This window comes from Cherax quadricarinatus, chromosome 68 (assembly GCF_038502225.1).
Source record: "Cherax quadricarinatus isolate ZL_2023a chromosome 68, ASM3850222v1, whole genome shotgun sequence".
NCBI classification, from domain to species: domain Eukaryota; kingdom Metazoa; phylum Arthropoda; class Malacostraca; order Decapoda; family Parastacidae; genus Cherax; species Cherax quadricarinatus.
The window spans coordinates 20,370,108-20,388,992 of NC_091359.1; the positions used below are offsets into that span (position 1 = coordinate 20,370,108).

At 41.0% G+C, this 18,885-nt stretch overlaps 1 protein-coding gene across 5 annotated transcripts in view; it reads left to right on the top strand.

The window, feature by feature from the left end:
- Positions 1-2,959: 2,959 nt before the first annotated feature.
- The window catches only part of Sec71 (ADP ribosylation factor guanine nucleotide exchange factor Sec71), a 291,696-nt gene continuing 275,770 nt past the window's right edge, over positions 2,960-18,885 (top strand). For 2 of the 5 annotated variants that reach the window (XM_053789544.2, XM_053789546.2), the window contains exon 1: positions 2,981-3,030. The gene's annotated coding sequence lies outside the window, so the exon portion shown is untranslated. Of the gene's footprint in view, positions 3,031-18,589; positions 18,614-18,885 lie in introns of those variants that run through there. The other 3 variants (XM_053789547.2, XM_053789548.2, XM_053789545.2) reach the window with 3 other exon arrangements.

Below are 18,885 nucleotides of genomic sequence, written 5' to 3' on the forward strand. Positions count from 1 at the left end.
AAGATGAGGAGGTACTTGTGCCTCCTCCCATGGGAGACTTAGGTCTCAGACACTCCCTAAAGAGGGAGCCAAGGCCGGGCCACCACTTGGAAAAGGCCCGGGCCGGGAGAATACCAGCGAATATTTAATAATAATAATAATAATCAGAATCTTCTGAGTGATCTCAGAATCTTCTGAATGATCTCAGAACCTTTTGAGTGATCTCAGAATCTTCTGAGTGATCTCAGAATCTTGAGTGGTCTCAGAATCTTCTGAGTGGTCTCAGAATCTTCTGAGTGATCTCAGAATCTTCTGAGTGATCTCAGAATCTTCTGAATGACCTCAGAATCTTCTGAATGATATCAGAATCTTCTGAGTGATCTCAGAATCTTGAGTGGTCTCAGAATCTTTTGAGTGGTCACAGAATCTTCTGAGTGATCTCAGAATCTTTTGAGTGATCTCAGAATCTTCTGAGTGATTTCAGAATCTTCTATGCGATCTCAGAATCTTCTGAGTGATCTCAGAATCTTCTGAATGATCTCAGAATCTTCTGAGTATCTCAGAATTTTCTGAGTGATCTCAGAATCTTCTGAGTGATCTCCCTGAGGATATAGAAGAATGGCCAATTTCAAGGTGGACCTAAGAATTTACCCTCGGTGTGTCTTGCAATGGGAGAACCGTTGATTATTATATTTAGTTGGATATTTGAGGCTGCATTTCCAAACAGCATGCATTAAGTTTTGCCAATATTATTAAGGGTGAGTTTGTTGGTAGTCATCCACGTAGATACTTTTAGGAGCTTATCATAAGTGTCGCTTGGAATAGTGGGATGTGAGTGGAAGACGTAGTCATGTCATCTGCGAACAGGACAGGTTCAAGATGAGATGCGTTGGGGAGATCATTAAGTTTATTTAGGCACCGGTACACATAAGTACAATCAGTTATCATACTTAATGTAAATTACCTAGGATAACCCCCCGAAAAGGTCAGACAATATTGTAGTTGTAGGAGCTTCGGCACTGAGGTATTGGCTTCATCCACTGTAGTGGGGGACTGTTGCCACTACAACACCACCACAAACAACTCTTGCAGTTATATATGATTTTAGATATTGTATGTTGGTTCATCGTGACCACACCAGACACTGTGATGTTGTATGTTGGTTCATCGTGACCACACCAGACACTGTGATGTTGTATGTTAGTTCATACTGACCACACCAGACACTGTGATGTTGTATGTTGGTTCATCGAGACCACACCAGACACAGTGATGTTGTATGTTGGTTCATCGTGACCACACCAGACACAGTGATGTTGTATGTTGGTTCATCGTGACCACACCAGACACAGTGATGTTGTATGTTGGTTCATCGTGACCACACCAGACACAGTGATGTTGTATGTTGGTTCATCGTGACCACACCAGACACTGTGATGTTGTATGTTGGTTCATCGTGACCACACCAGACACAGTGATGTTGTATGTTGGTTCATCGTGACCACACCAGACACAGTGATTTATGTTGGTTCATCGTGACCACACCAGACACAGTGATGTTGTATGTTGGTTCATCGTGACCACACCAGACACTGTGATGTTGTATGTTGGTTCATCGTGACCACACCAGACACGGTGATGTATGTTGGTTCATCGTGACCACACCAGACACAGTGATGTTGTATGTTGGTTCATCGTGACCACACCAGACACTGTGATGTTGTATGTTGGTTCATCGTGACCACACCAGACACAGTGATGTTGTATGTTGGTTCATCGTGACCACACCAGACACAGTGATGTTGTCTGTTGGTTCATCCTGACCACACCAGACACTGTGATGTTGTATGTTGGTTCATCGTGACCACACCAGACACAGTGATGTTGTATGTTGGTTCATCGTGACCACATCAGACACAGTGATGTTGTATGTTGGTTCATCCTGATCACACCAGACACAGTGATGTTGTATGTTGGTTCATCGTGACCACACCAGACACAGTGATGTTGTATGTTGGTTCATCCTGACCACACCAGACACTGTGATGTTGTATGTTGGTTCATCGTGACCACACCAGACACAGTGATGTTGTATGTTGGTTCATCGTGACCACATCAGACAGTGATGTTGTATGTTGGTTCATCCTGACCACACCAGACACAGTAATGTTGTATGTTGGTTCATCCTGACCCCAATGGAAATAAGTCACTGACTTTTTTGGGGTATCCTAGGTTCCTACACATATGCCGCTATGTATGATGATCTGTGTAATTGTGTATACCTGAATAAACTTACCGTACACATGGCTCCAGCATCCCCGGCCTCATACGCTGTACCAGACCTTTTACTCTCTGTGCTTAGGTTAGGTTAGGTTGACGTAGTAGTGCCATGAAGCTCTACTACAAGCCGAGTTGACGACGTTACGCTGTTGATGGAGATGTATTGGTGTCTATTGTTAAAATAAGACTGGGTATGCAAGAGTATATATGACCTCTGACCCCATAATGTTCTAATTGAAGTATAGATGCAGTGGTCCAGTGTATCGCAAGCTTTCCTCAGGTGGTTGAAGACGTCTCGAGGATATTCATTATTTCCAGGAGCTGCATAAAGCAGTTCAAACATTTTTGTAATTGCATCAATGTAATAATAAGATATTATCTCCTTTATTGTATAATAATAAGGTATTAAAAGGACCCCAATGGAAATAAGTCTAACTTTTTTGGGTTATCCCAGGTTGTCTACACATATGCTGCTATGTATGATAATCTGTGGAACTGTATTTGTGTATATCTGAATAAACTTTTTTTTCTGCCCAAACCACACTGACAAGTGTTGAATATATTGTACGACACTAGGAAGGAGTAAACTCGCTTATAAATGTTATGTAAATGAACCTGAATAAACTTATTTACTTAATTACTTATATAATTGAAACGATCAAATTAATAAATAATAGCGACAATTTTCCGTTTTTTGTGTGAATTGTGAGTTTGTAGTGTAAGCGACCCCAAGATGGCCACCCAGCTGTAGGTCGTGATCAGCTGTTTGAGGTAGGTGGAGGCAGACACGTCATCAATACACTCATTTAACCTTATGAATTATATTTTACTCCACCTATACATGGTCAGTAGGGGGCGGCGCTCCCTGCACACACCACACCGGCCTAGCTAAATGTGGTGTTGTAACACTCGCAGAAGAGGCTATAGTTTTCCCTGATTACGATCTCATTCCAGACAGGTTAAATAGGTACTGGAATCAGGTACTGGGGGGATACCACTTAGACCGGGACTCAAACTCAAATTTAACATATTAATATGATGTTTGTAGTGGAGACAAGACAGTACTCAGGACCAGGCAAACCTCCAGTCACCTGATCTGATAGTAACTTTAATACTTAACTTTTTTAATTTAGCTTTCATAAGTTAATTATTTTTTTACCATGGTCTTATATAGTAACTAAAGTATAATTAAGGATAACCCAGTCATGTCTGACTCTGGTTTATTTCCACTGGGGTCATTCTCATGTGTAAGTTACAGTAGTGTAACAATATGTTGAGGTTCACCAGCAGTGTTAATTTATCATGAACTTTGTTAAATGTCCAGAGATTAACATTTAATGTGTGGCCCATGGAAGGGAAGCTGTGGCCCATGGAAGGGAAGCTGTGGCCCATGGAAGGGAAGCTCTGACCCATGGAAGGGAAGCTGTGACCCATGGAAGGGAAGCTGTGGCCCATGGAAGGGAAGCTGTGACCCATGGAATGGAAGCTGTGACCCATGGAAGGGAAGCTGTGACCCATGGAAGGGAAGCTGTGACCCATGGAAGGGAAGCTGTGACCCATGGAAGGGAAGCTGTGACCCATGGAAGGGAAGCTGTGACCCATGGAAGGGAAGCTGTGACCCATGGAAGGGAAGCTGTGACCCATGGAAGGGAAGGTGTGTGGCCCATGGAAGGGAAGCTGTGACCCATGGAAGGGAAGCTGTGTGACCCATGGAAGGGAAGCTGTGTGACCCATGGAAGGGAAGCTGTGACCCATGGAAGGGAAGCTGTGACCCATGGAAGGGAAGCTGTGACCCATGGAAGGGAAGCTGTGACCCATGGAAGGGAAGCTGTGACCCATGGAAGGGAAGCTGTGACCCATGGAAGGGAAGCTGTGACCCATGGAAGGGAAGCTGTATAACCCATGGAAGGGAAGCTGTATAACCCATGGAAGGGAAGCTGTATAACCCATGGAAGGGAAGCTGTGGCCCATGGAAGGGAAGCTGTATAACCCATGGAAGGGAAGCTGTGGCCCATGGAAGGGAAGCTGTGGCCCATGGAAGGGAAGCTGTATAACCCATGGAAGGGAAGCTGTATAACCCATGGAAGGGAAGCTGTGTGACCCATGGAAGGGAAGCTGTATAACCCATGGAAGGGAAGCTGTGACCCATGGAAGGGAAGCTGTATAACCCATGGAAAGGAAGCTGTATAACCCATGGAAGGGAAGCTGTATAACCCATGGAAGGGAAGCTGTATAACCCATGGAAGGGAAGCTGTGTGACCCATGGAAGGGAAGCTGTATAACCCATGGAAGGGAAGCTGTGTGACCCATGGAAGGGAAGCTGTGACCCATGGAAGGGAAGTTGTGTGACCCTTGGAAGGGAAGCTGTATGACCCATGGAAGGGAAGCTGTATAACCCATGGAAGGGAAGCTGTATAACCCATGGAAGGGAAGCTGTATAACCCATGGAAGGGAAGCTGTATGACCCATGGAAGGGAAGCTGTATAACCCATGGAAGGGAAGCTGTAAGGCCCATGGAAGGGAAGCTGTATAACCCATGGAAGGGAAGCTGTATAACCCATGGAAGGGAAGCTGTGTGACCCATGGAAGGGAAGCTGTATAACCCATGGAAGGGAAGCTGTGTGACCCATGGAAGGGAAACTGTGTGACCCATGGAAGGGAAGTTGTGTGACCCATGGAAGGGAAGCTGTGACCCATGGAAGGGAAGCTGTATAACCCATGGAAGGGAAGCTGTGTGACCCATGGAAGGGAAGCTGTGTGACCCATGGAAGGGAAGCTGTGTGACCCATGGAAGGGAAGCTGTGTGACCCATGGAAGGGAAGCTGTGACCCATGGAAGGGAAGTTGTGACCCATGGAAGGGAAGCTGTATATCCCATGGAAGGGAAGCTGTGACCCATGGAAGGGAAGCTGTATAACCCATGGAAGGTAAGCTGTGTGACCCATGGAAGGGAAGCTGTGTGACCCATGGAAGGGAAGTTGTGTGACCCATGGAAGGGAAGTTGTGTGACCCATGGAAGGGAAGCTGTGACCCATGGAAGGGAAGCTGTATAACCCATGGAAGGGAAGCTGTGTGACCCATGGAAGGGAAGCTGTGTGACCCATGGAAGGGAAGCTGTGTGATCCATGGAAGGGAAGCTGTGTGACCCATGGAATTGAAGGTGTGTGACCCATGGAAGGGAAGCTGTGTGACCCATGGAAGGGAAGCTGTGACCCATGGAAGGGAAGCTGTGACCCATGGAAGGGAAGCTGTGACCCATGGAAGGGAAGCTGTGTGATCCATGGAAGGGAAGCTGTGTGACCCATGGAAGGGAAGCTGTGTGACCCATGGAAGGGATGCTGTGTGACCCATGGAAGGGAAGCTGTGTGACCCATGGAAGGGAAGCTGTGACCCATGGAAGGGAAGCTGTGACCCATGGAAGGGAAGCTGTATAACCCATGGAAGGGAAGCTGTATAACCCATGGGAGGGAAGCTGTGTGACCCATGAAAGGGAAGCTGTATGACCCATGGAAGGGAAGCTGTGTGACCCATGGAAGGGAAGCTGTATGACCCATGGAAGGGAAGCTGTATGAGCCATGGAAGGGAAGCTGTATGAGCCATGGAAGGGAAACTGTGTGGCCCATGGAAGGGAAGCTGTATGACCCATGGAAGGGAAGCTGTATGACCCATGGAAGGGAAGCTGTATGAGCCATGGAAGGGAAGCTGTATGACCCATGGAAGAGAAGCTGTGTGACCCATGGAAAGGAAGCTGTGTGACCCATGGAAGGGAAGCTGTATGACCCATTGGAAATTAGTCACTTCAACCTTTTTTTTGGGTTATAGGTGTCCTGTAGCTTGATTGCTAGCTTGATTCCTGTGGAGAGGAAGCATGGACACAGGGGTCATCCCACAGCTGCATGAGACAACAGACATAGCCCCACTCCACAGAGGAGGCAGTTAAGCAATAGCATATAACTATAGACTGACAGCACTAACATCTCATATCATCAAAATCTTTGAAACGGTTCTAAGAAGCAAGATCACCACCCATCTAGATACCCATCAGTTACACAACCCAGGGCATCATGGGTTTAGAGCAGGTCACTCCTGCTTGTCCCAAATACTGGACCACTGTGACAAAGTCCTGGATGCTCTAGAAGAAAGCAAACTACAAATGTATACACAGACTTTGCAAAAGCCTTTGACAAGTGTGACCATGGTGTAATAGCGCACAAAATGTGTGATAAAGGAATAATAGTAAAAGTTTGTAGATTAATCTATAATTTCCTAACAAATAGAAGACAAAGATTCGTAGTAAATGGAGTAAAGTCTGAGGCGGCTACGGTGAAAATCTCTGTTCCATGAGGCACAGTACTCACTCTCATCCTGTTCCTCATCCTCATATCTGGGATGTAAGCCACAGCACCGTGTCTTCTTTTGCAGATGACACTCAAATTTGCATGACAGTGTCCTCCATTGAAGACACTGCAAGACTCCAGGTGGACATCAACCGAATCTTCAAATGGGCTGCAGAAAACAATATGAAGTTCAATGATGAGAAATTTCAATTACTCCGATATGGAAAATGTGAGGAAATTAAAACTATGTTGGAGTATAAAACAAATTCAAACCACACAATAGAACGAGAAACTAATGTAAAAAACCTGAGAGTGATAATGGCAGAGAATCTCACCTTCAAAGACCACAACATTGTATCAGTTGCATCTGCTAGAAAATGACAGGCTGCATAATGAGAACCTTCAAAACTAGGGATGCCAATATAGTGGAACCTTGGCTTACGAGTGCCCCACCATAGAAGTTTTTCAGGGTACAAGCAGTCACTCGGTCGATTTTTTGTTTCTGGATATGAGCAAAAACTCTGAATGTGAGCTTCCCCCTCAAACAACTTTTTTTTAGACCTCCAGATCTTACAAAAATAAAAGTGAATATATAATTGTACAGCCTCTCCTCACTTAGTGACGTACTCGTTTACCGATGACTGACTTATGACGACTCTGACTTACGACGGGCTCTCTGACCAGTATGCATACCTAAATAATGTACAGCAGAACCTCGAGTTTTGAACTTAATCCGTTCCAGGAGCTAGTTCTAAAGTTGAAATATTTGAATTTCGAAGCAATATTTCCCATAAGAAATAATGGAAATACAATTAATCCGTTCCAGAAACCCCAAAATATTCACAAAAAAATACATTTTATAGAGATTATATTAGTTTTACATACACACAACAAACATACATAGTACAATTAGTAATTGATAAATCAAAATTTAAATAAACATATAAAATAACATTTTTACTTACCTTTATTGAAGATTGTTGATGGCATCTGGAAGGTAGGGAGGAATAATGAGGGAGGGCTTACTGTTTGGAAGGGAAATCCCCTTCCATAAAGACTTCAGGTAGCAAAACCCTCTCTGGGGTTACTTCCCTTCTTTGTCTTTTAATGATATGTACTAGGACCAGCTTGAAAGTCACTGGACCCCTGTCTCACAAAATAACTCTCCACAGTCCTCTGTTTCTGGCACCTCTTTAAGATTTCCTTAAAATGGGACATGGTTCTGTCACTGAACTTGTTGCAAAGATGGCTTGTTTCAGCTTGCTCAGAGTGGTACTTCTCCACAGACGTTTGCACATCATTCCACTTGGCACAAATCTCCTTAATCTTTGAAGAAGGCACCTCATCAGCTCCCTCTTCCTCCTCATCTGAAGCAAGTTCCTCAGCTGTGGTCTGATACTGTTCCAGATGAAGCTCTTCCAGCTCTTCAGTGGTTAGCTCTTTCCTGTGGTCCTCCACGAACTCTTCCACATCCTCGCTACTCACCTCCAACCCCATGGACTTGCCCAATGCCACAGGCATTGGGCAAGTCCTGCAGACCCTGCCAACCCTCTGCCACAGGCAGAGGGTTGGCAGGGTCAGGGTCAGCCTCAACCCCTTCAAAATCCTTCTGGACGACACATTGTGGCCACAATTGTCTCCAAGCAGAGTTCAAAGTCTTGGAAGCCGCTTCCTCCCAAGCCTTACCTATAAGGCTTATGCAGGTGTAGATATTGAAGTGATTCCTCCAGAACTCTCTTAGGGTCAACTTAGTGTCTAAGGTCACTTCAAAGCACTTTTCAAACACTGCTTTTGTGTAGTTTTTTGAAGTTAGAAATGACCTGCTGGTCCATGGGTTTTAGGAGAGGAGTGGTGTTAGGAGGCAAGAACTTCACTGTGATGAAACTCTAGTCCCCTAGACAGTAGGCCTAACAAGTTTGGAGGATGTGCAGGAGCATTGTCCATTAACAGGAGGCACTGGAGTGGCAAATTATTTTCTAGGAGGTATTTTTTCACACTGGGGTCAAACACTTCATGGATCTTGCATATAATTTAGTTATTCTTAGTGCTGTGTATATAGGCTAGAATTTGTATGGATTTATGTGTGTATTGTGTATTGTATGTGTGTGTATTGTGTGTGTGTATTTGTGTGTGTGTGTAGGTGTGTGTGTGTGTGTGTGTGTGTAGGTGTGTGTGTGTGTGTGTGTAGGTATGTGTATTGTGTGTGTGTGTGTGTGTATTGTGTATTGTGTGTGTATTGTGGGGCATTAGTAAATATAGTATTTCCTGTTATATAATAAATGAGGCCTGGTCACAGACCGGGCCATGGGGGCATTGACTCCCAAAACTCTCTCCAGGTAAACTCTCCAGGTAAACCCACTCTTTGAAAATTTGCCTCGTGACCAATGCCTTATTATTTGCTTTCCACAAGATGCATAACTTGTTCTTAATGACATTTTTTTCTTAAACACACTAGGATTTTCTGAGTGATACACCAGTAAAGGCCTCACTTTAAAATCCCCACTAGCGTTAGCACAGAACAAAAGTTAGCCTGTCTTTCAAAGGCTTGTGTCTTGGGATTGCCTTTTCCTCCTGAGTAATGTAGGTCCTCTTTGGCATTTTCTTCCAGAACAGGCCTCTTTCGTCACAATTAAAAACTTAAATAACAAAAAAAAGGCACAATACCGTGACTGGAACGATACACAAATAACCCGCACATAAAAGAGAGAAGCTTACGACAACGTTTCGGTCCGACTTGGACCATTGACAAAGTCACACTAACCAGAGGGGGAGCAGGACGGCTATATATAGGCAGGAAGAGGTGGTGGTAGTAGTAGTAGTAGTACAAGAATTGTATATAATACCGACAAGATGAAATTAAGACACATGCACAACACCCGGGCATCCCCATCGTAGACGCTTCGCCATCCAGCCAGCCACTGGATGGCGAAACGTCCACAACAAAGACAACCAGACGCCGCACGTGTCTTAATTTCATCAGTAGTTGTAGTAGTAGTAGTAGAAGAAGAAGAGGTAGTAGTAGTGGTAGAAGTGGGAAATAAGGAAGACGAGCCAGTCAAATACAAAGGAAGGAAAGCACTGCAAGAGAGCTAGATGCCCACAGAGGGAGAGCAAGCGCACAGAGGTGCGTGAAAGGGGAAGTGGTGAAATAAATGAAGAAGGAACAGAAACACGAGACAGGAGAGAGAAAGACAACAGAGGAGAAAAGGAAAGAGGAAAGGGGAAGAGGAAGAAGAAAAAGAAAAAAGAAAAAAGAAAAAATGAGGATTCAGGTTAAGTCACGGGTGTTCTGAAGTTTGGAGCATTTTACAATGTAGTGGAAGAGGAAGGCATCTACAGAGACGAAGCCAGGGCTAAGGTTCATACAAGGAAAGTTGTGTATTAGAGAGGATTCAACTAGACGGCGACTGTTCGAGTTGGAAGTAGGGAAGACAGTTTTAGCAGAAGACCAGTCAATAGGATGGCTCCCCCTCTGGTTAGTGTGACTTTGTCAATGGTCCAAGTCGGACCGAAACGTCGTCGTAAGCTTCTCTCTTTTATGTGCGGGTTATTTGTGTATTAAAAATTTGTTGGGGTTTGAATTTTTCAGCATCTACGTATCCCTTAAATTCATGCACAAATTTTTCAGCAGCCCGTTTGTCTGAACTGGCTGCCTCGCCATGCCTTACAACATTGTGTATTTTTATTTATTTATTTAGTAATTTAAGCATACATACAGAGGTACAAAAAATACAGGTAAGAGCAGCATGCCAAAGCCACTTATATGCATAGCATTACGGGCTGGCTTAAAATTAACTTAAGATTAACTAAGCAATGATGAAATCAGTGATAAAACATTATTGTAAACAGATAACTATAAAGCACAAATGAGTATTACAAAGACAGGTCATATGGTTGCATGCATTGCTGTACATTCAGTCGAATGGAGTATTCTGTTAGGTAGTGTATTTAAAAAAATAACAAAGTTAGATTGGGTCCTAGGTTTAACATTTGTGTGATATAATTGTGAGTAACATATAGGATATACAATTTATTAGGTTCAGTTATTCAGTATTTATTTGGTTTTGAGTGAGTAAGTGATCTTTGAGAAGAGACTTGAATTTATAAACAGGTAGTGTTTCTTTTATATTTACAGGTAATGAATTCCAGATTTTAGGGCCTTTTATGTGCATTGAGTTTTTGCATAGCGTGAGATGGACACGAGGAACATCAAAGAGTGATCTGTGCCTTGTGTTATGGTCATGTGTTCTGTTGAGGTTGGCAAGGAGATGTTTGAGGGGAGGGTTAATATCAGAGTTAAGTGTTCTATGTATGTAATAGGTGCAGTAATAAGTATGGATGTTTTGTATGGTGAGTAGGTTGAGTGTTTTGAATATTGGTGGAGTGTGCTGCCTGTAGTGAGAATTTGTTATCATTCTAACTGCAGCCTTTTGTTGGGTAATTAGTGGTCTGAGATGGTTAATTGTTGTTGAGCCCCATGCACAAATTCCATAGGTGAGATAGGGGTAAATAAGAGAGTGATAAAGGGCCAGGAGGGCTGACTGTGGAACATAGTACTGTATCTTCGATAGTATGCCTACAGTCTTGGAAATTTTCTTAGAAATTTGTTGTATATGTGTATGAAATTTGAGTCTATTATCAAGGTGGATTCCTAAGAATTTTCCCTCTGTTAGCTTTGTGATAGGTGATCTGTTTATCATTATGTTAAGAGGGACATCTGTAGCTCTGTTACCAAACTGAATGAAGTAGGTTTTGTCAATGTTTAGTGTAAGTTTGTTAGTCCTCATCCAGGTAGATATTTTCTGTAATTCGGTGTTTACAGTATTGGCTAGCGTGACTGGGCTCGGGTGAGAGAAGACGTATGTAGTGTCATCTGCAAAAAGTGTGGGTTTGAGTAATTGCGAAGCATTTGGTAGGTCATTTATGTATAGGAGAAAGAGAAGAGGGCCAAGGACACTTCCCTGTGGGACACCAACTGTAATTGGTTGAGCGGAAGAGCTTGCCCCATTTGCATACACATATTGGCTTCTGTTGCTGAGGTATGACTTGAGGTAGTTGAGGGAGTGCCCTCTAATACCATAGTCTGACAATTTTACGTGGAGCAAGTCATGGTCAACTGTATCAAAAGCTTTACGTAAGTCAATGAAGATCCCCAGTGGGACTTCTTTTTTCTCTATTGCAGTGTATATATGTTCTAGCATGTGTATAATAGCATCATTAGTATTTTTATTAGGCCTGAATCCAAATTGGCAGGGGTTGAGAATGTTTTGGGAGATGAGGTAGGAGTAGATTCGTTTATGAATTAATTTTTCGAAGATTTTTGAGAGAGGGTGTAAATTGGATATTGGCCTATAGTTATTCAACTCTGTTTGGTCTCCTCCTTTATGGATCGGGGTGACCCTTGCTATTTTGAGAGCTGTAGGGAAGGTGGAGGATTCAATGGATTTGTTAAAGAGTGTTGCAATGATTGGTGATAGTACTTGTGACACTTTTTTGTATATAAAGGGTGGTAAGGTATTTAAATCTCCTGCCACTACACTGCTTAAATATCTCAAACCAGCCTCTGCTGGCCTTAAATTCACTATCAGCACTGGTTCCAGGAGTTTTCTTCACAAGATTGGCATGCAGCTGCCTTGCCTTTTCATAAATGATTGTTTCAGAAACACTATCACCCACCATAGCTTTATCCTTGATCCACACCTGCAACAACTTCTCAACATGATCGACTGTGGTCTAGTTTTGGTTAGCATATCAGCACCTTTCGCAACATCAGCTTCCTTGATTTGTTCTTTCTTTGCCAGGTTAGAAGCGATGGTTGACTTGTTTTTCCCATACATCCTGACAAGCTCAACAAGTCACACAACACTTTCATATTTTTGTGTTATTTCCTTCTTCATGTCTATGGTGTTTCTCTCTTTACCACAGGGGTACCACCAGCAAGTTTCTTTGGGCCCATGGTAGCTTATTTCACAGTTGCACAAGCACCAAACACAATGAATTAATAGTGAAATGTTTGAATGAGCATGCAAGTTAATGTTCACTCAAGCATCAACAAAGCCAGACTGGCTCAGGACACCTACGCGGGCAGAGCGGGCAGGCGGACAGATCCGGTACCCGGCGGTTCGAAAAACGGGGTGCATTCGATAGTCGGGACAAAATTGGTTCGAAAAAGTGGTTGAAACTTGAAGCGTTCAATAGTCGATACGTTTGAAACTTGGGGCTCCACTGTATATTAAAGCTGATTTCCTATATTCTGTGTACAGTAGGGCCCTGCTTTTCGGCGTTTCGCCTTACTGCATTTCGCTAATACGGCAATCTCAAATTATGACCAAAACTTTCTATACGGCAAGTGGTCTTTCAAATATGGCGCGGGCCATCCGGTTTGTTTACATTCTCCATGAGCACATCTCTCTATTATGTAATAATCATTCTTGGGCACATTAAATGTCTAATTTTACATCATTATAGAGATTTTCATTAATCCATCTATGATATTTTCTTCAAAATTATATAAGAAACACATTACATAGCATATAAACATTTTGTTTATATGCTATGGAGGAGTGGTTGCCAGGTGGAGGGAAAACATTATGTAATACTAATACTCTAGGGCACATTAAATGTCTTATTTTACAGTAATATAGACATTTTCATTAATGCATCTATTGCAGCAGACCCCCAAGTTTCTTGATTAATCCATTCCAGAGAGCCTGCCGAAAGTCGAAATTGCCGAATGGCGAAACCATTTTCCCCATAAGAAATAATGGAAATAAAATTAATCCGTTCCAGACACCCAAAAATATTAAAATAATTTTTTTTTTTTTTTTTTTTTTCAAATTAAATAAAGATTTACATACTGAAAACAATGAGTAATCAAGTATACATGCATATAAAAAATAATAATAACATTACACTTACCTTTACTGAAGACTTCTGGGTGGATGGAAGACGGGAGGAGGGGATAGGAGGAAGGTGTACACTATTGTTTGGAAGGAGAATCTCCTTCCATTAGGACTTCAGGTATGAAGTCCTTATCTGGGGTTACTTCCCTTCTTTGTTTTTTAAAGACACTGGCACTGGGAACAACTTGAGAGCCACTGGACCCCTGTTGCACAAAATATCTGTCCAGAGAGCTCTGTTTCTGGCGTTTCTTTAAGATTTGTCTGAAGTGGGACACAACACTGTCATTGTACATGTTGCCAATATGGCCTGCAAGAGCCTTGTTAGGGTGAAATTCATCCATAAATGTTTGCACTTCAGTCCACTTTGCACAAATGTCCTTAATCTTTGCAACAACAGCACACTTTATTTCCTTTCCTTTCGCCACGATCGAAGTGACGGTTGAATGGGGTTTGCCATACATCCTGGCAAGCTCTGTAACACGCACTCCACTCTCATATTTTTCAATGATTTCCTTCTTGAATTCGATTGTGTTCCTCACTTTCTTTACCAAAGGGCTTACACTAGCTTTCCTTGGGCCCATGGTGACTTATTTAGCAGTTGCAATCGCAAAAAACAGTGGATTATTACGTATGAACCCGTGGGGTGATGGTCACGTGTTGGTAAGCATTGGCACACTGAGCGTGAATGGTGTGGGAGACTGGCTTTGTGTGCACGGTGATGGGTGGACGGGTACCGGATGGTCGCCGAATCACGAGTCTAATCACAAAACGCGAGGCCAAATTTTGCCGAAAAAACTTGCCAAAAGTCGGATTTCATGAAAGTCGATGCTGCCGAAACTCGGGGGTCCACTGTATATTTTCTTCAAAATTATATAAGAAAGACGTTACATAACGTATAAACATTTTGTTTATATGCTATGGAGGTGTTGTATCCGGGTGGAGGGAAAACATTACATCACTCCCCTTAACCCTTTGAGGGTCCGTGCTGTAGATCTACGGCTATACGTTGAGGGTCCATGCTGTAGATCTGCGGCTATACGTTGAGGGTCCAAACCATAGATCTATGCCATGAGCTCACTCTGATAAGCTGTGAGTGGTAAATTTGGGCCTAGATATGAGAGAATACATCTATGTGGTATGTGTGCACCACATAAAACAAATCCTGCAGCACACAGTGCATAATGAGAGAAAAAAACTTGAGACCGTAATTTTCGATTAAAACAGCGACTTTGCAGTGTTTTTTCGTATTTTTTTTATAGTTGTATTTGTGATTTCTTGGTCTCATTTGATAGAATGGAAGATATATTACAGAAATAGAGATGATTTTGATTGGTTTTAGTAATGGAAATGGGTTGAAACTGAGCTCAGAATAGAAATGTTAAATTTTTGCCGATGTTCAAGAGTAAACAAATGATCCCACACGTCTAATACATGCCAGCTGGTGGGTCTAATATACGTTAACAAATGTGATGATATTATTTATACAATTGTTACAGTATTGTGTAACAGTAAATCTTCTATTTTTTGGTTTGAATAAAAATTCATTATGTGAATAAAAAATAAAAATGGAATTCATTTGTAAAGCCTCAAAACATAACTAATGAACAGAAGAAATGTTAGTTTAGTTCCAGAAATGTCTGCATTATTTATTCTGGACCCTATTTTGAAATTAGAATATTTTGAACCTTGCATTAAATTGGAAAAATTACCAATTTCTGATCACTTTATTTCATAGTTGAAACAGTTCACTTGGCGATTTCTTGTGCTCAATCGATAGAATAGAACTAATACTAGTGAAATAGCTAAGAATTTGGTCGACTGGAGTAATATAATTGGCCTAAAATGGGAGTCAAAGTCGGCAAAATCGTCGATGCATGAATAACACTGACACATCAAAATTCGTGAGAGCATAATTTTGTCAGTTTTCCATCAAATTTCATACTTTTTGTTTTATTATTATCTTCAGAAAAAAATTCTCTACCATTTCATAAGAAAAAATAACAAAATTATTTTTTGAAAATTCTTGGACACTGGTGTGCACTTTGAAATTTGGCCTTTGTACCCTGAAAGGGTTAATACACAACACTTTCGTTTACAATTCTCGGCTTGAATTATTCATTACTTCTCCCTTTGTTTATGATGGCATCTAAAGGTAATTGTTAGAAATGATGAATCTCAGTGAATGTGGTATGTTGATAATAATATGGCTCTGGGCCACATTAAATATCGAGTAGGTATGTAGCCCAGGCAGACTACATACCTACATTACTATTATAACTGATAATTATACGTATATGTACCAATACCTAAGTAAACTAAGAGTGTCTTATTAGTCTTGAAGATGCCATATTAATAATGATAATAATAATAACACAATAATAATCACTCTAAAGAGCACTAAATATCGTATAAAACATTACTATAGACATTTTGCTTAATCCATCTAAATACACCCAAAGTAGAATAAGTTAACATAAATATGAGATGTGGTAGCCAGGCAACTTGTAGGACTTGTGGTAACCAGGCAACTTGTAAGACTTGTGACGAAAACCAGACACATTCACCTGGTTTGTTTACATTATATGTGGGTGGGTGGGGTGGTGAGGGCTGCCCTTCCTGGTTACTCATACTTCCCAACCTGACTTCATTCAAATGAAACTCACCTCTCACCCTACATTAAGACTACAAATATTTTAAGGTAATTAATGAGTGTACTATAGTATAGGTTACTGGCCGTCTTCTTGTCACCAGTGTCGAGGTTGGGAGACTACTCTCTCCTGTCTTCGCATTGGCCATACTCGTCTTACTCATGGATATCTCATGGAGAGGCGCCCTGCTCCTCTCTGTGAGAATTGCCAGGTTCCATTATCGGTCAGCCACATTCTATTAGACTGCCCACTTTATCAACGAGCACGCAGAATATACCTCCAATGTCGTCTTCGCTCCACTGCTCTCTCTTTACCTTCCCTTCTCGCTGATGGACCCACCTTTCATCCGGACTCTCTCATTGACTTTTTGACAACAACTGACTGACTTCACAAACTCTGATGATACCTTCAGCCCTTTCTACCTCAATCTCTTGCTACCCTCTACCCCCGCACTATCCCCTGCCCCGCTGTTTTCTGTAACCTACTGATCATCCCTTCCCCCTTCTGCTGCCCAATACCCTAGCTTCCTTCCTTACCCTGCAGTGCTGTATAGCCCTTGTGGCTTAGTGCTTCTTTTTGATTATAATAATAATAATTGTGAATTTTGATGTGTCAGCGATATTTACGAATCGGCGATTTTGCCGACTTTGACTCCCATTTTAGGCCAATTACATTATTTCAATCGACCAAATTCTTACCTATTTCACTAGTATTACTTCTATTCTATCGATTGAGCACAAGAAATCGCCAAGTCAACTGTTTCAACTACAAAATAAAGTGATCGGAAATTGGTAATTTAGCCAATTTAACACAAAGTTCAAAATATTCCAATTTCAAAATAGGGTCCAGAATAAACAATGTAGGTATTCCTGGCACTAAACTAACATTTCCTCTGTTCATTAATTACGTTTTGAGGCTTTACAAATAAATTCCATTTTAATTTTTTATTCACATAATGAATTTTTATTCACACCAAAAAATAGAAGATTTACTGTTATGCAATATTGTAATAATTGTATAAATATCATCACCACATTTGTGAATGTGTATTAGACGTGTGAGGTCATTTGTTTACTCTTGAACATCGGCAAAAATTTAACATTTCCGCTACTTTGAGCTCAGTTTCAGGCCATTTCCAGTGCTAAAACCAATCAAAATCATCTCTATTTCTGTAATATGTCTTCCATTCTATCAAATGAGACCAAGAAATGCAACTATAAAAAACATACAAAAAAAACACTGCAAAGTCGCTGTTTTAATCAAAAATCACGGTTTCATTTTTTTTTGTCTCATTATACACAGTGTGCTGCAAGATTTGTTTTATGTGGTGCACACATACCACATAGATGTATTCTTTCATATCTAGGCCCAAATTTACCACTCACAGTTTATCAGAGTGAGCTGAGCTCATGGCGTAGATCTACGGTTTGGACCCTGAACGTAAAGCCGTAGATCTACAGGATGAACCCTGAAAGGGTTAAAAAAGTGTTAAGTTGTTAAATTGGTGTTGAAATATGTCTTCCATTCCAAAAACATAAATTCCTTCGAAAAAGAAATGATACATTCTTTTATTGACATTGTTTTTAAGTCACAAGCATATTTGGCTTGTTTAATTCCTTGAGGTGAGGCTGATTGCTAATATGAGAAAATGGTATTCAAATAAGTCTACTTGTAAATGCAGTAATTTTATCATCGATAGTTCATGGTGTGTGTGTGTGGAAGTGGCACTTGGTACTAGTGAGAGTTAACATAACCTGGGTCCTTTTGATCATGAGTCAAATACTCTACATAAAAGTAGACAAAGTAAAATCCTTGATGGATTGAAATCTTTTGAAGAATCATTGGAATATCCTGGGTTTAGTCATTAAATATAATTTTTATATACTGTAGCTATATCTATAATGACTGTGCAGTATATAATTATTCCAGTTAAAATACAAATTAATTATACAGTAAGGACTTTTATAACTTCTGTATTAGCTTGCCTAAATATTGAATTAAGCTAAATATTGGAATTGCTGTGTGAAATCCATAAAGAGATGTCTAAATCTGAAGCTTACCTTCTGTGCAGGAGTTCTTAATAAACATGGTGGGTTGAGCACTTTAAATAAATATGATAATTACCATGAGTCACGTTTGTGTAGCATGTAGTATAAAATATTGTCTAGGTAGAGTTGGGATCAAATTAATTGAAATTCTAATAGGAATCAGTACAATACTTAGTTTGTCAGTATTGTACTGTACAATAGTGTGATGAGCATGACAGGAAAACTATCCTAGGTGATGGATTTTAGGTAAACAGTAAACAGCTCTAATCTGGCAAAATATCATATATATTTGAGTAGCTGCATAATGCATCTGTAATAATTTTGTTAATGATGAAAAAATTGTCTTTTAGGTTTGGTTCATTTCAGTGTAGTGATGGGTACAGTTCTGCTCCAGTTTTCATATTTATAGTTCTTCTAAGGGTGAGTTTGTTTTATCTAGACTGTACAATATTTTAATGAAGAAATGCACAAACATTGTATAATATCAGTATTAATTTATATTTACTCTGTTATTCTTACATTTTCTATTGTCCCTCAAATGTCCCTGTATTTGAGTAAAATATACAGGTGTATTTACAGATTCCTGTTTTAAATCCCTATTATTTACACTCCTTAAACACATTATTATAGGCATCAAGTAGTGATAAATTAGAAATGTCTTACCTAGGATAATTTCAGAGACAACAAATACA